Genomic DNA, 25372 nt, shown 5'->3' on the forward strand with positions numbered 1-25372 from the left:
TCTTGGACAAGGAGAAAGCATTAAAGCAATTTTCCAAATGACAACAATCCTCCTTGCCCTTCAGGAGGCCAAAGGGAACAGATTTGTCCTGGAGTTTTTCTCTCTGGATTTTAGTTTGTTTATTTTCTTTCTTTAATATTTTTGGTGTATGTCTCTCTGCACTTTCAGACAGAACAGCACTCCTGCAAGGAAAGATAGCATCAGACTGTTTATTGTAGATCTTGGCTTAAGGCACAGATGTTTTGGCTCACTTAATAATAAACCATTCTTTAACCTATTTTTAATTTTAGTTCATGAAGTAATAGGAAAATATAGCAACTTGTTGAATGTGCTCTTAGGGAGAGAGGAAGAGAGAGAAGGAGAGGGAGAGAGAAAGAAAGAGAGCAAGCTAATTGGAGCTCCCAAGGGTTTTGGGGGAGCCTCCCTTACTGGATGCTTTTCCCCAGTCTCTGTCCCCAGAATGTCCGGCTTTTGAAAGTGGCGTGGAGAGGGAAATGGTTTTCTTTTCAAAGGAGATGTAATAACTTCCCCCATGCCAGAGGGTAGAGATTGAGCCTGAGACCAGATTGATGGGCCCAACAGCTCAAACCACTGGCTCCTATGGGATGGAGACTCTCAGGGGTGAGGCAGGGTTTTCCCACATCTTGTCTCATAACCTGCCCTGGGGAGAGGGTGCTGAGGACTGTACCAAGGCATGGGTTGTGACAGTAGACAAAGGTGTCAGACCTGCTGCTGCTAAACTAACTCCCACCCCACTCTGAGCCGATAGAATTTTATTTGTTCCCGCACATAACTGTGCCTTGGGCCCCACTTTGTCCAGGATGACAACTGCACGACCTGTGTGCATATGACGTATCTTGTGTATCTTAACTTTTTTTTTTTGATAGTATAAATATTCTGATTTTGTGTTTTTGTGCATTTGAATCTTCAGGTTCTCCTCCCTGCACAGCGTTCTCGGGTACACGAGCAATCTCAGGGCTCAGTCAGCCACAGCTCCCCTTCTGCAGAGCAGAAGGCTTTTTGTTTGATCACAGTGGAGGACATCTATTCAGAAGGCATAACCTATTGACCTACCTCCTCTTTGCCAATTGGAGTTGGCTTTCCTGCCCTTGTGTCTTGTTGGAACTGCTCCACCTTCCCCGTTCCACGAGAGACTAGGTCTTCATTTGGTGGCCTCATGACTGGATGTCCTTCTACTGGAATATTAGAAATTGGTCTGAACAGGAAAAGGTGGTACAGGAGGGTGAGGAGAGGCTGTGCTAGGGGAAATATGCAGAGGGGAAGCCAAGATTAGCTGAGGGTTGTCTCTGCATGTAATAAAGGATTCCTGTTCCAGACTTCTAATCCTGGGGCTCAGGACTCACTTTATAGACTAGATCCATGCTTCACTGGATTGGGGGTAGACCTACTATCTGCAACAGGGATTGTGGGGGGCAGGAGTGTGTGTGTGTGTGTGCGCTCAAAAAATGAGTTGGTTAAGGATAGCTTTAAGAAAAATACCTCTTATACACAGTTTGAGCTGGGTATAAGGGATGAGTTTATGAAGCAGAGTCTACATTTCTTAACCTTTATGAATCCTGGGCTTTTCCTGTTGGCTTCCAAAGAGACTATAAGCCGTGGCTTCTTTGTGGCGCCCAAACCCAGTGTCCTGTGTACTGCCGCTGTCATTAGTGTGACAGCTAAAGGAAGAAATAAGGTTTCGTTTACATGCTGTGAGATCCCCACAAACCTTGTTGCGTTGAAACAGGCAAATGCAACAGAACACATTGGGTGATGTGTGTCTGATCCTGGGTTCTTGCCTCCCCCACTCGCTGCCCCCTCTGGTTATCTATTTGCCTGGGGCTTGTAAGACTTCACAAATAGCTGATTGGGCAGCTGCTTTGTGTAAATATGTTGGTCTTCTCTATGTTCTCCTGGGGTTTTACTGTTTACACACTTCTTTCTGTATTGAGAAAAACACCAAAGCATCTTTGGCAAAATGTTTAGAACCAGGAAAAGAATCTGGAGCCTAGCTTGGTGACCCCTTTTAAAGTGTGAGAGTCTTGAATCATCCTCTCTTTTGTGCTCCCCTTCCCCTATTTCCTATTTTGGGCCAGATCTTCTGTCCTAAAAACTTGATTCCCCCCTATCCCTTCTATCCCCCTCCCCAAAAAAGCCTCCCACCATGTACACATTTAAATCCTGAAGAATCTACAAACACTCGATCCTTGTTCCCAATCTCTTGTGTCAAGACCATCCCTAGATAGGATTTATACTAATACACTACTATTTCGATAGCTCAAACCTCCTTTACTTTCTAATCTTGGAGTAGGGAGACGCAGAAGCAATGGGGGAGGGCATCCATGTAGAAAGCAGAGTTGGGATACCAAGAAAGGGAAGATGAATGTATACCCAAGTCACTCAGGAACTTTTGAAACTTATGTCAAAGTGGCCACAAGATTGTTTAGTAGGACACAGACAAATGTAGCTCCATGTTTACTGTTAGAAACCAAAGCTTTGTATGAAATCTTGAACTTACGGGGGTGGGGACAGGGAGGAAAGCTTACGCCTGTGTGTTCTTTCCCTGATCCCTTCCCCTCATTTCTGAACTGCAGGAGACTCAGCCCCCTTGGCGTAAGGGACTCCGTCTCCGGGGAGTACTTGTTCAGTGGTTGAGGTTGCTGTGTCCGGTACTTCCTTTCCCACTTGCTATTGTTCTGTAACCCACATGTTGACCTTTCCCCCTTCTCTCTTTCCCCTGGGAAAACACAATGAATATATAAAAAATTGTTGGTACTGATAGAAAACAGAACACAAGGGGGATGCTGATGATCATACCAAGGGCATAGATAGTACTGATGGGACAGGGGTTCAGCGGAACATTTACAAATAACATCTCGTCTAATCCCTGCAAAAATTCTACCATCGAGGGACTTTTGTTATTCAAATTTCATTTTACGGGAATGAAGGTTAGTTCAGAGAAGTTAAATAACGTGTTCCAAATTATACAGCTAGGAAGAGTTGGAGCCAGGTTTCAAACTAGTTTGATCTGAGTGTTGAGCCTTCCTGAATAACTCTGCTCTATTAAGTTAAACCAAAAAAAAAAAAAAAAAAATCTCATGGCCAGGTGCTGAGAGATGTGAGTATGGACGTGTATTTGTTCTATGTGTACACGTGTACACATATGTCTTCATGTTCACGGACATGTGTGTGTGTGTATACACCTGCCTTGTTTGTGTAGGCAAGTGTGTCTTTGTCCACACGTGGGTGGACAGCACCGATGCAGCCGATGGGTGCCGCATGTTCACCTACATATATGCATTAGTGTGCATGTCTCTACACATGTGTTTTTGTCAACACACGTGTTTTTGTGTGATGCATGCATGTGTATGTTTGTGACCGTCTATGCATGAATGTGTGTGTGTGTGGTTTTATAGCACAGTGACAATATAGCTGGGAAAGGGTCTGGGTAAAAATTAAAGCTTGATGTGTAATTCATGGGTACCCATTTTTAATAGAAAACAGCTCTAGAACATGCTAAATTATGGTTGGGCATCCCAAAGCAGAGCCAGGGAGAGCAAGGCTCACTGCCTAGGAGCCGTGCCCACTTCCAGCAGCCCATACACCACTACATATGGTTCTAAGTCCTAGGGACTTGGGCTACATTTTTCTAGGTTGGGCTGGTTTTCTTCTTTGGGAACACTGTGCATTTCTCGAGTAAATTCAAGTGCGCTGTTTTACGTTTATTCTGATCCTTCTCTTTTTCACTTCAAGCAAATGCACACTTCTCCAGGCCTGCCCTGGCCAACCCAGCCAGGCCTTGAGAAATCATGGTAAAGCTCACAATAGGGTAGAGGCCTCATAATTCCGCTGCGGGTTTGAGAAATGTCAAATGGCAGAAACCGAAGAACTCTTCATTTTGAATTGCCCGTAGAATGCAATTACAACCTGACTCACTGCTGTGTGGATTCATCTATGTCCTCATGTGCATGTGTGTGGGTCGTGGGTTCTTCGGCACTTCAGCAAAATATTTGTAAAGTCCAGACAGCATGCTGGGTGCTGGGACGTGCATATCAACTAGGAACTTCTTGAGTACAAGGTACAAAGTATTAGTTGGGGAACAAGACTGGGGATTTGTGGGAGCAGAGGACCCAAACCGGGGTGAGTATTTTATCATAGGCATGGTTTAGACTTGCTGGTACATACTGATAATAAAAAACAGATGGACTTTTTGTTGGTTTTATTACTGTTTTTAAATTCCCTGCAAACCACACACTCCCTTACTGCCTACTCCCGGGTCAGACTGCTCCCCCTACTTGGTACACCACTGCAAAACACCCAGCTAAACAATGAGGAAAATTCCATTTCTCGTGAAATAAAGTCTGGAGTCAGATGGTTTCAGGGTTGTTTTGACAGCTTAATGATATCAACAAGGATCTAGGGTCTTTCTATCTGTCACCTCTCTTTCAAAATCCTGGCTTAGTAACCAGCATTGCCTCTAATGGCCCAGGTTGGCATTGGATGGAGGTAAGACCAGGTCCGGGCGGAGAGGACGAGTGTGTGCGCCCAGTGTGGGAGGACCAATGAGGGGAATACCTTTCCAGGAAGCCACTCCAGAGAACTTGGACACAGATCCCATTGGCCAGGATTAGTCAGGTGGCCATGAACTAGGTCTGAGGTTGGCAGATCTGACCAGCCACCTGCTCATATTTGGCCCACAAGGTAAGAATGGTTTTTATATTTTTAAATAGCTGAAAAAAATTCAAAGGCAAAATAATATTTTGTGACATGAAAATTAAATGCAATTCTCATTTCAGCATCCATAAATAAAAGTGTTATTAGAACACAGCTAGGTCCAATTGTTTGTGTGTGTTGACCAGGGCTGCCTTCACACTAACAGTGGCAGAGCTCACGGAGACCACATGTTCTGCAAAGCTGAAGATATTTGCTCTCTGGTCCCTGCTGGAAAGAGTTCACTGACTCCTGAGCTAGCTGAATCGATGGCCGGGGTTTCTGGCATTTTCAGTTTCCATGGTGTGCAGCCTGGAGAAGCTTAGGTGACTTCAGGAAGGCCGCTCAGTAAGCATCACAGAATCCAAGGACAGATCTGTTTGGTTTCTCACTCCTTCGCCTCTGTGGTCCATCCGCTGAACCTTGAACCATGAGGCGGATGTGTTCTGTCGGGCAGCATGAGCAAATCACAGGGTTTAGAAGACACACGGGAGGGCAGAGACTGATGTAGCTGGAGGAAGATACTGTGGGAGATTAGGTGAGGGCCAGACTGGGGGGGGGGGCTCTGGACACTGAGCTGAAAAAGAAGAACTTTAGTCTTTTGAAGTGGAAGGCTGCTGAGCGGGAGAGGAGCAGTTCCAAGATGACAGCTCTGACGAAGATGCGACAGATGGGATAAACGTGTGGCACCATACAGTGGATTTTCAACAGTGGTTAGCCCCTTCATCTAACACCGTAATTACAAAGGGATGCCAGCAGTCTTGGTCTACAGCCCATAAAGGGGCAAGGTAGCAAAACAGGCTGGAAGGTGAGTTTTCTTTGGCTGCTTCTTCTTCTTCTTCTTCTTTTTTTAATCATGTAAACCATTAAGCTTAAGACTGCCTATAAAAATGATTGCTGGCATCTCTCAAATAAATAGGAACATCTGGCAACTGGTTCCATATGTCCACATGATAAAAATTGGCTGGAGTGGAGTTGGGACTGATGTTTTTATATTCTCCATAGTCTCTACCCCTGCTTATTATTCTCTTGACATTGAGGTGAAGTGTGAGTTGCTGTTTCGGTTAGGGTAACATTAGATGCTATAACGAATAAACTTGGACAGTCCAGTGACTCAGTAACATATAGAAGTACATCACATTACCCATGTAACAATCCAACGTGGGTGTCTCTGGGAGTGGATGTGCTTCCTTCACACAATCAATCACTCAGGGACTCGGGTTCCTCCTGTCTCATGGCTTAGCCATCTGAGCCTTGGAGTCTTACACGTGCAACTGGTGGATGGGGAAAAGAAGGTAGAAAAAGGTCAGATTTCACACTGATCAGAAGTAATATATGATAAGCGCTTATGGCAATTGGATTTTGGACCTCTGGCCTATAGCTCATATGTTGGTTTAGAAAAACAATTTAATGTATATAAAAGGGTCTGGTTGGGGATGTTCTGATGAATTTTTACCAGTGTCTTGTCACTATGTCTGCATATTGACTGCTTCAACTTTTCTACCAGCTTCCTCTGTTAGGTACTAGATTTTATTTTGTGTTTTGTTATTTTTGGTGATGTAATAGACTACTTCAAGCTTCATGGCATCACAATACACAATCATTTTGTTATTCTCATGAATTCTGTGGGTCAGGAATTTGGGAAAGCAAAGCAAAAATGTCTTGGCTCTGCTCCTCAGTGACTGGGGACTCAACTGAACATCTCCAACCAGAGGATAGAATCATCTGGAAGTTCCTTCACTCACAAATGTGAAGCCCAGGCTATTTGGGACTGCCAAAGATGGTACCACAACGGTGGACAGTCCCAAATAGGGGATGCACGTGGTTTGGGCTTCCTCGCAGCATGGCAGCCTCAGGGAAGACTTCTTACATGGTGACTCAAAACTCCTAGAGCAAGTATTTCTAGCAAACAAAGCAGGAGTTCCATAATATTCTCTAACTGAACTTTGGAAGTCAACTAACATCACTTCTATAGGGTGCTATTGGCCAAAATGGTCACAAGCCAATCTTAATTCAAGATTGATGGGAAGAAGGTAAAAAAAAAAAAAAAAAAAACAACGAACAAAAACAAAGATTAAAACTTGAGGCCATGTTTTAAAACAGACAGGCTGGCATGCTGATATCCTTGGGCAGGCAGTATAAAGCAGGCCATTCAGCTAAAGGAGTCAAGTTTTACCAAAGTGCAAAATGTCTCTAACTTGTGGTTTCTGTAATCATCTTTCACTAGCCTGGGGAGATAAAGTGAATGAGAACAATTCTAATTGCTCAAAACTATGATATATGCTACACATCCCAGGTAATCTATTTAAAAGTAGAGCTTTTTTCCTTTGAATTTTAATGTATTTGACTTTGAGTCAGTATGGAATCCTCCGTAGTCTGACATGTGGCTTCTGTCTGAAACAGCTCTCAAAATGCGTCTAAGGCTTCAAGCCTGGCTGCAGATCAAGCCTAGCCCTTCCTGGATAGAGTTTATAATTCTGGGTATACTTGGATCTAGAACAAGGTCTTCATCTTGGGTCCACAGATAAAATTTAAGGTGTTCACGATCTTGGATGGGAACAAATACACATTTATTTTCACTAACCTCAAGCTAAAATAAAGCATTTCCTTCAATTATGAATGTAGGCAAAAAACCCCACTAATATTAGCTGTACTTACAACCCTGGAACTTTGCCAGCAAAAGAAATCAATGATACTTTCATGTATTATTACAGTTGTTTTGGTTATCTTGAAACATTGTCTATGTTCGTCCATTACTTTGGAATTACAACACTTGTTGAAAGAGTACTGGTTGTACTTGACCAGTCTTCCTATCTATAGCCACATGTCCGAGAAAGCTGGACAGTTATCCAGGCAATTCTGCCCCACTCCCCGCCCCTGGTTATGGGTCAGCCACCAGCCCATGACATCCTTCCATCTCACCCTGGAAACAATCACATATATTGCTTAGCATTCTTCTCTAAACACAGTTGTTGAATAACCAGAACATGGGAGGAGATGAGTAATTTTCATGCTTGGTAACATTTTGCAAAACTGGACAGTCCAAAAGTGCATTCATACCCCTCTGTAAGGGGGTGCACCTGTTCTCCCTGAAGTTCTGGAGGTTACCATGGGTGAGGATTCTGCTGGAGTTGACAGAAGAGGAACAGTGAGTAGAGACACAGGAACTAGAGAGTGGTACAAGCCCAGGTAGCCCTTGTATTTTGAAGTTGAGGGCTCTACTCTCTTGGACAGTGCTATGTTGTGAAAGGCAGAGGCTTTACAAAATTACTATTTTGGGAGTAGGTGATATATGAACATGGCATAAAATTTTAAAGATCCAAAATGGATTTAGTGAAAAGTACTCACCTTAGTCCTGTCCCTCAGCTACCCACTTTCCTTCCCCAATGACAGTAACTGCCATCAGGTTTAGGGGCATAGCTCTCCACCTATGGAATTTGTAGACAATCAACACAAACACACCATACACTACCATGCCTCCACTATGTAAGCGCTTCCTAATTTTTTGGATTTCGTGGGAAAAAACACATTCTATTATAAAATTCAATTACAATATAAAAGTCTCCCTGATGCTTCTCCTTGAGGAAAATTATTTGAACTATTAATTTTTTTAGCGCTTCTGACGTCCAGTCCTATATTTGAAATAAGATGCACATATCTCTTAATTCTTGACTCACCCGCTTCCGATAGGATCCAGTCTTCTCCACTATGAAATGTTTCAGCCAAATCACCCTATGTTAATGAGTGTCAGTCCTCTCCTTGCATTTTTAAAATTAGTTATTCTTTTCCATTCTTCTTTTGGTTATTTTTATAACTTTAACAACAGTTGCTTTTATTTTATTTTTATTTTTTAAAAGATTTTATTCATTTATCTGACAGGGAGAGACAGCAAGAGAGGGAACACAAGCAGGGGAGTGGGAGAGGGAGAAGCAGGCTCCCCATTGAGCAGGGAGCCCAATGTGGGTCTCAATCCCAGGACCCTGGGATCATGACCTGAGCTGAAGACAGACCCTTAATGACTGACCCACCCAGGAGCCCCCAACCATTGCTGTTACCATGTCAATATTAGTACCATTTGCTTTCTGTTTTATGGATATGATTAATTATTCCATTCATCATCCATGTGCTGTTCTGAGTATTAACAATGATCAAAATCAGTACTATTTTATTATGTAAATATTATTTGTTTCCAAACTATTGTGATTGGGCTCTGAAAGAAGGAAACAGAACATAAACTGTCGCCACCCAAAGTGATACTAATAACAGCACTAGTACATATGGAACACCACAAATCCCACTTTATTTATTTTTAAAATTGGTTTTGTTTTTTTTTTTGAGGTAGAGTTGATATTTAACATTGCATAAGTTTAGGGTGTACATGGGTTGATTTTGTGGACTTATATATTGTATGATTACCACTGTTAGTGTTAGCTAACACCTCTATCATATGCAATTATCATTTTTTGGTGTGTGCTGGGAATAGTTAAGATCTAGTCTCTTAGCAACTTTGAAGTTTGTAAATATAATGCTGTTGTCTATAATCACTGCGCTGTGCTTTAGATCTCCGGGACTCACTGGTTGACTAGTTGTGAGTTTGTGGTCTTACACAACATCTTCCCAATTCCCCCGGCCCCTGGCCCCTTCTACTCTCCCTGTTTTTATAAGCCTGGCTTTTTTAGATTCCTCCTTTCAGTGACATCATGCTGCCTTATGGAGATAAAGCAGATAAAGACAAACACTGTATGGTATCACTTATAGTGGAATCCACCAATCTTACTTTAAAAATGAGCACGCAGAGGGCCAGGGTATTAAGAAACTTGTCCAAAGTTCACACCGTGTTTAGTAGAGCAGGGTGGACAGGATTTGAAACTGGGAAATACGATTCAAGAGCTCGTGGTCTTCACCACTGCACTGTTCTTGCCTTTTTGAACAGTAAAAGCAAATGGATTCTCCTGTCTCGTACTCCATCAATTTCCTGTCTCCTGAAATTCCTTGTAGTGAAACATATATGGAAATGGTTGAAGTAAAAGGTAAGAGTAACCCTTGCACCTTTCCCATAACCATCATCCATCCCAAAGGAAACCAATGTTAACACTTTGATGGATAGGTTTCCGGTCCTTTTTCCATGTAATTTAATGGGCTCACATGTTCTGTATTTTACCAATTGACTTGCTTTTTGATTTGGAGATCTTCCCATATCAGCATATAAAAATCTACTACATTCTTTTTAAAATAGCAGTAAAACATTTCTTTATAAGGGTGTGCCATAATAGACATAACCGCTCCCTTATTGATGGATGTTTGAATTGTTTTCAGTGGTCAGTACTACAAACAAAGCAGCCAAGAGTAGCCTGGTCCTGCTTTTTAGGCTTGTGTGTATTTTTTCTCTAGGATAGGTCAGTAGCAGTGAAACTGTTGTACATGTCAGGCACATTTAAAATTGTGATGGCTCCTGCCAAATTGTTTTTCCTTATGCACAAAAGGCTTTAAAATTTATATTTCTTCCACGTTGAATGAGAATGCTTATTTCTTCATAGCATCCTCAACATCTGAAACCACCCCCGCCTTTTTTTGCAAAGCCAATGGGCAAAAATTTTGTTATTGGGTTGTTCATGTTCATTTCTTTTATTATAAATAAGGTTCACCATATTCTTACTGACCTTTCACCATCTGTTTATAGATACTTGTAAATCTTCTGCAAATTGCCTGTTCATAGCTTTTGCTCTTTTAACTATGGAGATATGGGCCTCATAGGTTTTTGGAAATCTATATATTTGGGATAAAAATCTTTTATTTAGTACATTGTGTATATTTTCCTAAAATGTGTTGCTTGTCTTTCAGGTTTATTTGTGGTGCCTTTGTCACACAGAATTTTAAATTTTTAAATACTCAAATTTGTCACTCTAGTGTAGGGTGTTCCCATTAGCATCTCAGGCTCAAAGTGTCTAAAACTGCCTTTCCCACTGTTCCTCCGGTTACTTTGTCCTCTTGATCTTCCCTACATTCATTTTTTCATAAATGTTGCAAGGTCTATGGGACACTTGAATTTTGTTTTTGTTTTCGTTTTTATCGTGAGGGTGGCCGGGAAACTTCATGGGCAATGATTTTGTAATTTTTTTAAAAGCAAGGGAGTTCAAAGAGATCTTTTAAAATGCAATTATCATGCACTCCACTTAGAAGCAGAAAACAATAGATGTGGGGATTGTGTCTTTACAAGTTCCTGCACTGAAACACTGCAGATTACTAAGTGTGTCGCCTCAGGACAGACTTCTCAATTCTCATGTTGTCAAACCTTATCTGGCTCTCTTGAGCTCACTAATCTCGAAACCAGACCTCTTTTCAACCCACAGAGACCCCATTTTTTATTGTGAGCACAACAGGAGTGGGAAGGATGTGGAAGGAATCGTGCAACCTTCCACATGAACCCAGGGCAGGTGCTCCCTCACTGTGGTGGGTGGAAAAGATTCCCGAGTCCACCCTGTCCTGGGTAGGGTTAGAAGGCAAACCTAGGGGAAAATATCAGTTTGAAAAATGGGGTCTCTTTTCTTCCTTCTTGGGACTTTTCTCCATGCTTCCTCTTCCTCCTGGCCCTCCCATTGGTCCTGTCAAGGAAGGAAGCATGTTGCTTTATGTTCATTCTTTGCCCTCCCCCAAATTCCACGGCTGTCCTTTGGGGACTCACAGCACCTTCCCATTGCAGACTAGTTGACAACATGGAACCTGGGTTGACTCAAATCTGTGAATTTCCTTTCCTGAAACCTTAAGATGCCTTGGGGTCCCCCAGCTGATTTCATAAATTTGGTGTCACATTGTAAATCAAGCAGTTGTCGAGTGGCCAGAACATCTGCTCGGTTCTGCTATACTCTTTACAGCAAAAGGAAACAAACTCTGCAGAGGTCGCTGAGATGTGTATATTGACAGTAAGTGCCTCTACGGATCAGAAATATCAGAATCCTTCGCTTCCTGAAAGTAACATCTTAACACACACACCCACTTAGAGCTCTATGGAACTCTTCCTAAAGGATCAGGTAGTACGATAAGCAAATGTGTAAGTAGTAGAACTCTGGAGGTTATTGGGAATCTCTATTATCTTTAGCAATTTATTTATTTATTCATTTAAAAATATTTTATTTATGTATTTATTTGAGAGAGAGAGAGAGAGTAAGCAGGGGAGGAGTGGAGGAAGAAGGATAGATTCTGTGCTGAGTACAGAACCTGTCACAGGGCTCCATCTCACCACCCTGAGATCGTGATCTAAGCTGAAATCACAAGTTGACCACTTAACTGAGCCACTCAGGCACCTCTCATCTTTAGCAATTTAAAGATGTTGGAAGCAGTGGTGGAAAATAAACAGCTAAAGAGGGCACAAGACAGGAATTGTTATCTATAACTACTAGGGCATGGGTGGCCATTGGCTTTAACAAGATGATACTTATTTCTCTCTCTTAGAGACTACTGTGTCAGGTTAGGGTATGCTGTGGTAACAAATGCTCTCTCCCCTCCATTTCAGTGACTTAGAAGTGACAAAGTGACAAAGGTGTATTTATGGATCACACAAACTTGATTGGGGCCAGGTGGCCCTACTGGGCAATTGACCACCAATTTTGGGGAAGAGAAATGCAGTGCCAGAGAGTTCCACACAGCCCTTAGGGGTTAGTTCTATAAGGCACATATATTCCCTCTGGTCACTGCCAGAACTAACCACATGGCCACACCCACTGTCTGGAAATGTGGAAGAGTCCATGGATGTTTGGCAAGTAAATGTCTCTGATATGCCAAGCTGTATTTGACAGACATAATAAAGACAATAATTCCTCCTTGTTTTTGCTTAATTCTTAACTTTTGACTTAGCAACTCTCCCTTTTCCTCTCGATCTCCTTTCTTTTCACTTCTACAACCAATAACCAGATTAGGATGTTAAAAATTATTTTTAAATGGGGCACCTGGGTAGCTCAGTCGGTTAAGCATCCGACTCTTGATTTTGGTTCAGGTCATGATCTCCGGGTCGTGGGATCGAGCCCCAAGTTGGGCCTGCACTCAGCACGGATTCTGCCTCAGATTCTTTCTCCCTCTCCCTCCCACTCACTCACTCTCTCTGTCTCTCAAATAAATAAATTAAAATCTTTTTTTTTTAAATTTATTTGACAGACAGATCACAAGTAGTCAGAGAGGCAGGCAGAGAGAGAGAGGAGGAAGCAGGCTCCCCGCTGAGCAGAGAGCCCGACGCGGGGCTCGATCCCAGGACCCTGAGATCATGACCTGAGCCGAAGGCAGAGGCTTTAACCCACTGAGCTACCCAGGTGCCCCAATAAATTAAAATCTTTAAAAAAAGGTGTGTGTGTGGAAGAATATCTATGGACTACGTATAGTTCTAGCTATTCTACCATGTAATAGAGAATTCATAACTAAACGTTTCCAAGCATGCTGCCTTCCAGCCCCTTAAACTGATTCTACAGGAGACCCTTTGGTCAGCAGTTCAAACCCATCCTCACTGTACTGCCTTCCTGAGCCTCTCTGGAAATCACCTGGGACACTAGTTAAATATACAGAATCTTGGCTCTCATGCTAAATTCACTTAAACCAGAATTTTGTTGGGTAGGGATCATTTTAAAAGAGCTCCGCAGATGATTCCAATAAACACTGAAATTTGAGAAAGGCTAGCTTGTATTAATTTTCCCAGGAGTATATGCATATTTTAAAAGGATAACTGAAAGAAGAAAATGTTTCACATGAAGGAATGCTTTACTAAAATTCGAAGTTCGAGCACTAGTGTGGGGGGTGGTCTTTGGGTGAAGCCTTTCTTATATTCAGTCATACTAAGTATGTTGGCTTATTTAGCTATGTGAAGTTGGCATGTGCAATTTTTTGGTACAGTTTTGTTGGTTTAAAAATGTTTCTTTCAGGGGCGCCTGTGTGGTTCAGTGGTTAAAGCCTCTGCCTTCAGCTTGGGTCATGATCTCGGGGTCCTGGGATCGAGCCCCGTGTCGGGCTCTCTGCTCAGTGGAGAGCCTGCTTCCCCCCCACCCCCAATTGTGATCTTTATCTGTCAAATAAATAAATAAAATCTTAAAAAAAATAGAAATGTCTCTTTCAGACATTCTACTATAATCTTATGTTGTATCTATTGGGTTTTCCTCAGAAGGGATAGTTCCCTACTATGGCTTTTCATTTTGGGGTATGAGTTCATCATCAGATGGAGCTGTTGCTTCCTCTGTGGATGTCCCCAACCCCTGGAATGTGGAAGCATCCTTATAGAGTGTTTTTTGCTTTGTTCCATCTGGTGTCCAATGGGTTGTACTTGCTTAGGACCATTTCCCTGGGATTGGTATCATGGTACCATGCAGGGAAGGGTGTCCTTGAGATCTTTAACTCACACGTGGCACAGGCATATACTTTTTAGCTTCGTCCATCCAATAGCATGAAAGGGATATATTTCCTTGCCATTTATTAGGTGCTATTATAGTGTTGTTTTTTTTTTTAGACCCTTCCTTCTCAAAGCAAATAACCTTTCCAGGGTCTGTTTCAAGGCCATATATCTTAGCTCCTCAAAATTCCTTCATCGTCTCTGACACCATTAGTCCTTTTCTTTGGGCAGCCATGGTATCATCTCTAAAATATAACCCTCTAGCTTTTAACTTCTTTTTTTAATTTCCTGGTGTTGAAGGATATTCAAATCTTTATTTTAAATCCAGCTTAGAATTTTTTTTTTTAATGGTTCTATTTTATCCATGATGTGTTTGGAGCCTGGCCAGGGAAAGGGCACATACTGACACAGTGTCTCAGTTTCCCATTTTCCCTAAAGTTTTACAAGATTTTTTTTGGAAGCATATTCATCTGTAGTTAGCTGTGTTCATTTTCTTTGTGCCATCCCTGCTGTTTTGTTTGCTGAATCCCTTTGCTCTTGGACAATATTTGATGTAAAGGAGGTCCAGTTTCAAGTAGAAAACAGACCATTAATCATGGTCTCCTGTGGAATTTAGTTCATTTTCCTCCCATAGCTCTTATCACACTATATTATGGTCAATTCCAGACAGCTTTGCCTTCCATACCATATGCTTCTAGGGCCAGTACACAGATCTCATTAATCTTTTTATCTTCAGTGTTGGAACAGTGTCTAGAACACAGGGTGGGTCAGAAAAATGTTTGTGTGACTGGTTCTTAGGCAGGAAGGCTTGCCATTGAGGATACTGAGGGTGATGATGACGGTGATGGTGATGGTGTTGTGTGCTACTGCCCAAGAAGGGCCTCACAGAATTCTGGCTCTCATGTGAATGGTTAGAACATCCTTCTGGGCTTATTGGATTTTTAAGTGCTATTAATGGCTATTAACTAGTCTGTGTAGATGAGCACCTGCTCCCTGCCTAGATGCACACACAGCCATTAGCTGCAGTGAAGAGCCCCCCCCCCCCCCCCCCCCCCCCCCCCCCCCCGGGGAAAGGAATCGCATAACAAACTAAGGGAGGGACTTGTCTTCTTGTTCTCAGTGATGGACTCAGGTCCTCAAAAACATGCTTCCAGGCCATCTGCCACACGCCCTGCTGGCCCACCTGCCTCCCTTCCTCCCTCCCTTCTCTTTCCCTTTTACCTCTATCAGTGAAAGTAACTAACTGAGATAAACCATAGTAATTCACCAACAAATATTTATTGAGTGAATTCTTTTAATTATCTTTAAAAAGGCAAAGATATTATCTCCCTTATTTTCCCATACACAAGCAGCCTCTAAAACATAAACTACATGATCATGGTTAACACTTTGTAACATCATTGCCCATCAGGCATTTGTTGCTAAACATTTTACACCTATGGTGTCATTTCATCTCAGAAGCCACCTGATGTAGACGACACATATGTTGACTCCTACTCACCTGATGCAGAGAGTAATTCTTCCGGGTCACACACCCTGTAAATGGTAGAACTGAGCTATGAGTCCAGGCTGCCTCGTTATAATTGTTGGACAACAGCTCAAGAATTATTCACCTGCTAAAGAAACACCCCACATTGGAGTGTCCACCAGACCCAACCAGACCCAATCCCAATAAGTTGGGATCCTTATTTTTTAGCCAAGAACAATATAAGAGGGGTAGAAGGTGCTGGGCCCCTCATCCCCTTCCAGGTTGTCAGATGCAGGAAGAAGATAGGGGAACCAACCAGGGAGGTTTTCTGTGGCAAGACTGCATCTGAAAGCTTAGGTTGGTATCAAGGATTTGTGGTCTAAGGATCTTGGACCCTTCTTCTGTTTTCTAGAATAGGATTATATTTTAAGAACATAACGATAAATAATATTGAAATATTAATATTAGAAAGATAAGGTAATAGTCTCAAGGAATATTCAACTTAAGCTTTTTAATGATCTGAAATAAATTTTGAGATGCAAACAAGTCTGTTTTGTAGTTTAAAAAAAAGAGAGAGAGAGAGACAGAGAAAGAGAAAATGCTAACCTTAATACAGGCTCTAGAGAAGCTGGCAGTCTCTGTGTGTGAGATGTCTAGCACCACAAACAAGAAGTTTGGCTAAGGTAACACTTTCAGTAAGAGATGAAGCTTACCCACTCTGTCTGCTCTGGGGACAAGGATCTGGACTATAATTACATGGGTTTGTGTAGGGTCCATTAGACCAGGTATCTATTCATTACAGTATCTGGTAACTGTGTTAACAAAGATTAGGTAGAGGACATGGGCAGTTTCCAAGAAACTTTGTAAAAATGCTTATATGCATTCTTTGTCCCTTCTTCTGGCTTATTTTCCTCCTGTTGACTGAAATGTAAATAATGGTTGGAGATGCAGCAGCCATCTTGGACCATGACGTGGACCATGATGAAGTAAAAAGGGTGAGCCTGGATCCTCGGTCCTCTTGGGGAGCACGGTCAGTCTTGGACTGCTTTGGTTTAGATGGGAAAAAAAAAATGTCCTTTTAGCTAATTTGAGTTATGTTAATATGGGTTTTACCCCGCTTGCACCTAAACCTCATTTTGGTGATCAGTCTTGTATCAAGTGATTCTCAATGGACATTACATGGTATGAGTTGGAGAGAAGCAAAGTCTACTTAGTGATTCGGTCATTTTACAGTTAGGAGACCAGACCACAGAACCCCATCTGAACAATGGTGGGAGGACTTGCTCTGCTTGGACACTCCTAAGTTCTTCGTCCAGCTGTTCCTCCTCATTACAATACAGAGGAGGTGAAAGACGTTGTCACTTTTTATGATTCTTCCACTTCTCGCCATCTGCCTTTCGCCAGGTGTCTTTGTTGTTTGGATTGGAGAGAGCCAGTTTCCTGATTGTTCCATTCTGTATCTTGTAAGATAAGACTTTGGTGGGGCTCTTCCCTTGCATTTCAGCAGAGAACTAGAAGGATCTAGGTGATGCTGGCAAGCCTGCTTCCATTTCTTTTTCTCTGGAGGGACAAGCTTTAATGGATGAAGATAATGAGGATGGTAGGGGCCACATGGGTTCTCTGGTACAAGGTCTGCTTTTCTTTTCAAACAGGAAGATCTTCCCTCTAGACCAGCCAGCTCTAAGGGTATCTAGGATGGAAACAACGGGTGAATATAATTCAAGTCCATAAACCTATTAGGAACAAGAAATTGCAAAATGCAGTGAGAGGGCATTTCCACTGAAGGAATTGCAATTACCCGTGCTGATAGTGAGGGATCTTATCGCTCCTCCTCTGGGCCAGGATGTAGCTGCTCCCTCCTCGTGAGTGTGATGGTATCTCTGTGACTTGGCTCTGAAACAGCTCCTGCTTAGAAGCTGATACTGTACTTGCAAAAAAACGTTTCTAATCTTTGAATAATGACAGTACACCGTGAGAGTCTTGAAATGGTTTCTTAACTTGGGCAACTTTTTAATACTCTGGCCTGGAAGTAGTTGGTGTATGAGGACTTTATTGGAGGATTGGGCTTGGGAGAAAAGATTGGCAAGTGTGTACTTCATTATGTCTTTTAGGGCAGCATAAACGAACAGGGCACAAAAGTGGTACATGTTTTTATAATTTGGGACATATGGGGAACATCCCATCTGATTACCTTCATAGCAATAGCGGCACTGTCCGTATGCTGGACACTCTCTAAGCATTTCTCCAGTAATCCCCAAAGGCAAATGCTCTCATTAGCCTCATTCCAGTTTTCAAATGAGGAAACAGAGGCACCGAACAATTAATTTGTCCAAGGTCATACAGCTGATAGAGGTGGAGCAGGGACTTGAACCAGGGGATGTATCTCAGAGTCCAGGCTCTTTACAGTTGCAGAGACCATCTCTTCCTTGACATTGAATGAACACACACACGCACACAATGTTGAAGTAACCTCAAAGTGTCAAGTTATCCATCCTCAAATTTTCCACAAATCATTCTCTTCAGCACTTAGGGCAGTGACTTGTGCGTGATTTTAGTCACAGACCATAAGAATTATCCTCACTCTCTAAAATTAGGGTTGATGCCCTCTGTGACTTGGGACGAGTAAATGGACCTTTCCAGGCTTGGGTTTGCTTATTGTAGAATTGGAATAACTGGTATAGGGACATCAAGTAAGAGGAGTGTACGAAATGCCTGCATTCTGCCAGGCTTTTTCAGTTGTCAGGGACTGAAAATGCAACTTAAATTGACTTAAGCAAAAAAGTGGAATTTCTTTGCTCTTGCCATTGAGAAGTCACAGGGTGATCCTCAGACTGGATTCACAACCAAGTGGAGTGATCTTTTTTGTTTGTATTGTTGATTCCATACTTTTCAGTTCCACTGAGGGAGACTCTTAAGCAGATTTCCAGCTGAGCACGTAGCTTGACTCAGCAGGGGAGGATGGGGGGGGGGGTTCAATCCCATGACCCTGAGGTCATGACCTGAGCCGAAATCAAGAAGCAGACCCTTAACCCGAGCCACGCAGGTGCCCTCGTTTCCTTTTTTATACTGGCTTCGTTCTCCGGTTTCAGATGAGAGAAGGATGCCTCCAACCCTACCTTTAAATCTAGCGGGAAAGCATCTCTCTCTCTGTGTCAAATAAATAAATAAAAATCTTAAAAAAAAAAAAATTTAGCAGGAAAGCAAGGGATGAAGGATTTCCTCTGATGAGCTCTGACTGGCTCAGACTGAGTCACATGCCTTTCCTCCAACCAATCACTGCAGCTGGGGGCATTGCTTGCTTTTATTGGTCAGGCACAAGTCACGTGCTGCAGTGGGAGGGGACGCCATACTGCATGGCGTTTGGAGGCAGAGGTGGGGGATGGGGTCTCTCTGGAAGCAAAATCAGGATGCTTACCCTTATAATGATAAGCCTACCTGGACGTGGAGCCCCAGAAATGACTGTCCTATAAAGACAGTGCCTGACCCTTGTGAGAAACTCAACAAATGCTGGTTCCAGGCCTGTTCTTGGCTTGGGACTCACAAGATGCCATTCCAAAGCATCTTTCTCAGGATTGTGTAAACTGGAATGGCATTGGAGAACTTTGTTGTTTGTTTTGTTTTTAAACTTGAGTATAGTTGCTACACAATGTCACTTTAGTTTCAAGTATACACCTTAGTGATTTGACAAGTTTTATGGTACGCCGTGTTCACCACAAGTGTACCTACCATCTGTTCCATTACCTCTTATAATATCATTGACTGTACTCCTTACGCTGTGCCTTTTTGGAGAACTTTGTTTTAACAGGGTAATAGATGTCATTATTAGAATTGCAAGAATTACATCCTTACCTTGCTTTTATTCAGCATTTCCTTCTACTCCCACTCATCATGTTTCCCCAGCGATCCTAAAAGCCTTGCACATCCTTTCTATAGGAAGACCAGAGATCAAGTGGTGCTAATGTGTCTACCATATCTTATCAGGCAGTCTGCCAGCAAACCATCCCTAACGCCCCAGCATCAGGGAACACGATTCTGTGCAGATGTGAAGGGAAATTGTGAGTCAAGGAAAAAGAAACCCAGGAATCCAAACTTTTCCACTTATCTTTACTGCAGTTAGTTGAATTAGCCATTCAGTGTTGGTCATTTATTTATTCATTCAACAAATACTTACTAAGTACCTCTGCTGTGTCCAGTTCTATGTAGATACTGGGACTTGGGTGCTCCTTATTATTATTATTATTATTATTATTATTTTTATTTTTAGTTTATTTGTTCCATTTTCTTTATTCTCTCCCATCATGGAAAAAGTTGGTGTCTGAGATGAGTCCTAACCAGTCCAGAGGTTTTTCCACCATACCTGTCAGTGCTTTTCAAAATGTGCTCTTGAAGTCTCACATGTAGGGGAAGCTACAGGGTCTTCCAAGGAGATGGGAAGGAGAGGGAATGGGCAGGCCATCCTTCTTTTATATGTTGGAGTTCCTTATAAGAACATCTTCAGAACAAGGAGTGTGTCTGCATACACACACACAGATGCTGGAATCAGGCAGGTCTGAACTTCAGTTCTGCCGTGGGTCATCTAAGCATGCGACCTTGGGCAGGTCAGGTCATCTCTATGGATCTGTTTTCTTATCAATTAAAATGAGGATGGTAATAAGTACTTCACAGACCATTTAACAGAACTTTGTAGAGCATGGTGAGGATCCATTGAGATAGGATATAAGCAAAGTATCTGATACAGCGCCTGGCATGTAGTAGGAGCGTAATAAAAGTTCATTTTCATCCCTTTCTCCCTCTTCCCTTCCTTCCTGCCTTCTTCTTTCCCTCCAGTCTGAGCCTACTTGGCGGCAGCCGGTGTCAGATGGTGTTCACGCGGTGTAAACAGAGGCTGATCCAAGATGCGATGGCACTTCCTGCCCCTTCTACATTGGTGATGCCCCACCTGCCTTTGTGTTCCAGGCAGAAGCGAGTGCCCATCAGAAGATGCCAGGAGGGACTGACAGTGCCCTTAGAGAGGACCGCGCCCACTTCGCTCAGCAGTGTAACCCAGCTGCATTTGACCTTGGCTGCCACCTGACGTTCTGCTCTCCTGGGAACATCAGGAAGCTGGTTCTATCCATGAGCCTGAAGGTGAGGGAAGAGGAAATGCTTCTCTATTTCATTTTCTTCAGAGCCAACTCGTCATGAATACCATCCTAAATGTGAAGAGGGAGAACTGGCATCGAGTGGGTCAGAAGCGGCTAGTGGCAAGTTGCAGGCACACAGGTCAAATTGGTTTAAGCATAGAGAGGGAATTATTGGTTAAGCCGCCCTGAATCTGAGTGGCTTCAGGAAGGCTGTCTTCAGGGACTCCAGCGGTGGCTTCAGAATCAGTCTCTCTCAATCTTTCCTCTGCTTTCTCAGGCAAGTCCTCCTATTATGGTGGCAAGACGGTCCCTGACAATAGCAGGACAGCTTTCTGCCAGGTCTGTAATCCCAGCAAAAAGAGACGTTCCTTTCCTACTGGTTCCAGCAAGAATTCCAGCATGGAGTCTTGTCAGTCTGGTTTGGGCCATCGACCCATCCCTGACACTCCCATCCACCCTTCACTGTGGGAAGTGGGGTACAGTTGTCTGACGGGCCAGGCCTCCGCCTGGAAGGGGAGGTGGACCAAGCATGGGGAAGAGGAGGTTCCAAAGGGAAGACTAGGGAGTCAAACTCCTTCCAGAAGAAGGAGTCAACGTCAGCAAAAATAGTGGGCATTTACTCTAGGACTTTACTTATAAAATATCAAGACCTGACAAAGAAAGCCTATGTTACAACTTAGAAAAAAGCTACAAGATCTTTTCAGGCCCATGAGAAATCTCATAATTAGCCTACACAGTAGGCTACCCAGTAACAGAATGAATCAAGGGTAATTGTTTACTTCACCAGCTGCAATTGTTAGGTTCTCTGACTAGCCCTTCTCTGTTCCCACCCCAATAAATTACTTAACAACAGCATGACGCTGTGTGCGATGCTTAGTTTTATGTGTCAACTTGGACTATAGAGTCTATTTATATTCAAACACTTAAATCTATAGGTATTTCATAGAGCTATTTACTATTTTTTTAATATTTCATTTTTTAAAAGATTTTATTTATTTATTTAACAGAGAGAGATCACAAGTAGGCAGAGGGACAGGCAGAGAGAGAGAGGGAAGCAGGCTCCCTGCAGAGCAGAGAGCCTGATGCGGGGCTCGATCCCAGGACCCTGACATCATGACTTGAGCCGAAGGCAGAGGCTTTAACCCACTGAGCCACCCAGGTGCTCCTCATTTCTTTATTTGAGAGAGAAGAGAGAGAAGGAGCCAGGGGAGGAGCAGAGGCAGAGGGAGAAGCAGACTCCCTGCTGAGCAGGGAGCCCAATGCAGGACTTGATCCCAGGACCCTGAGATCGTGACCTGGGCTGAAGGCAGATGCTTAACCAACTGAGCCACCAAGGTGTCTTCACTGAGCTATTTAATAGAACTTTGTAGACCATAGTGAGGATCCAGTGAAATAAGCTATGTGAAAAGTACAGTGCCTGGCACATAGTAGGAGCTTAATGAAACTTTATTTTAATCCCCTCTCCTTTTGTGTGTCTCTCTCTCTATGTATGAATGTGTTTGTGTGTGTATATGTATGTATATGTATATGTAGTATATGTATCTATATATGTGTATATATATACCCATATATATGTATGTATCTATATATATTGCCCTATACACACACACACACACACACACATATACACACACACATATACCTATGTACATATATATTCATATAGAAAGATAAAACATTTTCTACTGGTTGTGTTTCTCTGGTAGAACCCTGACTGATACTCCATAGAATGGCAGAATATTGTTTGTGGTTGAAAATCCCATTGGCCATGATGTCAGTCAGTTTTTATGTCAAAACTGGGGCCAAAGCCTGTTCCCCTTCCATGTACACGCTGTATAATTTGATTGAACCTGTGGTATAGTAGTCTTATTAACACATTTTCACAGCAGTGGTACCACATTTTGTGGGTCCCTAAAAAATAAAGTGTCACTGTAATACTGGGAATAAATAGTTGCTAGTACTTGAAAGATAGCACCTTTCCACTGAGGAATTTAAACTACTTCACAGGCATTACCTCATGAAGCTACACGTGATGATCATGAGGTAGGTGACAAATATGATCTACCCCACTTTACAGACTGAAACTGGGGCATGGTGGATATGACTTGGCCCAAAGCTATGTCAAAACCCATCAATGGACTAGGAATAGAAAAAAAAAATTTCTAGGCCTGGGGCCAGTGGTCAGCCAATTCGAGGTGTGGTCTCCCTGTCCCCTGTGCGGGAATCGCCTGGGGTCATGAAAATGCAGATTCCTGGGACCTGCCCTAGAGGTTCCAGACAGTGGATCAAGGAGTTTGCTGCTGGTGAGTTCCTTGGGTGGGTCTCAGCGAATGAAAGCCCGAGAGTGACTCATGAGGTGGTGCTTTTCATCTTTGTCTACCTTCCCCGGCTTCATGGGAATATACACTGAAAAATTTAGGAACTTGGTAACTGGTTCAAGAAAGAAAGAAAACCTGAAAGAAAAAAAAAATGTGTTTACTTTTTTTTTAAAATTTTATTTATTTATTTGAGAGAGAATGAGTGAAAGAGAGCATGAGAGAGGAGAAGATCAGAGGGAGAAGCAGACTCCCCAAAGAGCTGGGAGCCCAATGTGGGACTCGATCCTGGAAGTCCGGGATCATGACCTGAGCCGAAGGCAGTTGCTCAACCAATTGGGCCACCTAGGGGCCCTGCTTACTTTTTTTTAAAGCAGACTTTTAAGTGTTTCTCATGGCTTTCAAAGAACTGTTTGAAGAAAATGAAGCTGAGTCGCTGGTGGGAATATTCCACCCACTACCTGTATTTGTTGGTATTTGTGTAATGTGTTTGGATTTTTAGCCCTCCACGCTCATGGGTGAGACCTCTCCCACTGCCTCCCGAACGTTATCTGGGTGCTTTAACCAAAGAAATGCAGGTGCCATTTGTAAGCCAAGGATGTTTTCGCTTGAATACCCCTGGCAGAAATTGTCCAGCGGCTCTTTAGCTGTCTAAGACCAGGGGACTGTCTGACAGGGTGGATTCAGCTTGGCAAGAATGATCTGATTCCCAGGCCAAACCACCTCAGCTGGTAGTGAGGCAGGCATCGATTGGGCTTAAAGCTTTAATGTCCTTCCCTTTTGTCACTGTTGTCTTTTTTTTTTTTTTTAAAGTTTGACAAAAGGTGGTCTGTACGACAGAAGTTCTTAAAAGCAAGAAAAGCTTACTTTTCTAGAGAAAGAGATTAGGTGATGTTTGAACAATAAATAGAATCTGGAAGGTTACTGCACACAACGGTCAGTGTCCCTAGGAGGCCTTTGTAAGCACAAAGCCCTGAAGATCTAAGAGAGAGGAGATGTGTTGGTGGCTCCTGGCTGGGTCTGCCCTACAAGACAGCCCTACAATGCACCCACCCACACCTCTCCCCCCACTCAGTTAACTTGCTCTTCAGGTCACAAGGAAGGTGAGGGACAGAGGCTGGATGGAGTGTGAGAGCTCCTCCCCTAATGAAGGCAATGATTCACAAGGACTTACTATGTAAAGAGCCACAATGATAAATGTGGGTTCCATCCCTGGAACTCCATTTTATGCTCCCCACCTCCAAGGTACTAGAATAGGTGATAAAAATTGAGATGAAAGCCATTTAGATGCTTTCACAAACATTTCAGTATGTAAACTCAAGCTAAATGGCCTGAGAGCTCTGTTGGAATGATGCAAAACTGGATGAAACACAAACACCCATTTTGTGTGGAAACGTTTAAATCAATCATGAAATATTCACAGGATGAAATTTCATGGAGCTGGTAATCAAATGAGGTATTTCTGTATGTGTGGGCCTAAATGTTATGTAGCATAATACAGAATGTAGTCTGATTCTACTTTGTAAAAATATTAGCAACCACGCGTGTTGGCATATGCATGTGAAGAGAACTTGGGAGAATAAGCATCTCGTGGCTGAGAGGTTTGGGACTATAGCAGATATTTACTTTTTACATTAGGAATTTCTCTTGTATTTGAATTTCTCTTGTATTTGAATACAATTACCTTCTTAATAGAAAGAGCAAATTTTAAGCACCTAAGAAATGAAACACTGGCAAATCCCTCTGGGAGAATTTCTTTGCATGGGCTAGACTGGTTGAGGTTCTTATGATGCTGGTCTAGTGAAGCTGGGATGAAAGACACTGGGCTTTGGTTTGGTTCTCTGTAGAGCAGGTGCTGGGGCAGCTGGGAACGTGGAAGGTTTATGGGAGCATAACATCAGTGGAAGGAAAAGGGAGGAAGCAGGGTTGGGTGAAGGAAGCCTCTGGACCCCGAGGCTGACACCACAAAGTCCACTGGGAAGCACGGGGTGCCCGTGACACAAGCCACATGTTGGGGCTTCATACTGAGTCTTTGGACCACCACCTTGCAGTCATTGTCTGGGGGCATCTCAGGGGGGGTGACCTGGGAAGGAAAACGGCCAAACCCTCTAAGAACTAGTATCTGGGGCTGTCTGTTAATGAGGCTACTGGTAGCCACAGGGCCAGTCCTTCCTTGAAAGGCGGTCTGAGCTAAGCATTCCTGCTTCTGCCACAGTGCCTTTTCTCCTTCTTGTGAGGCTTGGGTGTTGATGGTAAAATCTTTGGTTTGGAGTGAAATCTTGGTTTGGAGTGAAATCTTGCATTTTCCCTAGGCTACGGTACTTTTCTCTTCACAATGCTTTCTAATCATCCAACTCTGGTTCAGCTATGTTTTGAAAACATAGTTTAAAAA

This window comes from Martes martes, assembly GCF_963455335.1.
Source record: "Martes martes genome assembly, chromosome: 12".
NCBI classification, from domain to species: Eukaryota; Metazoa; Chordata; class Mammalia; order Carnivora; family Mustelidae; genus Martes; species Martes martes.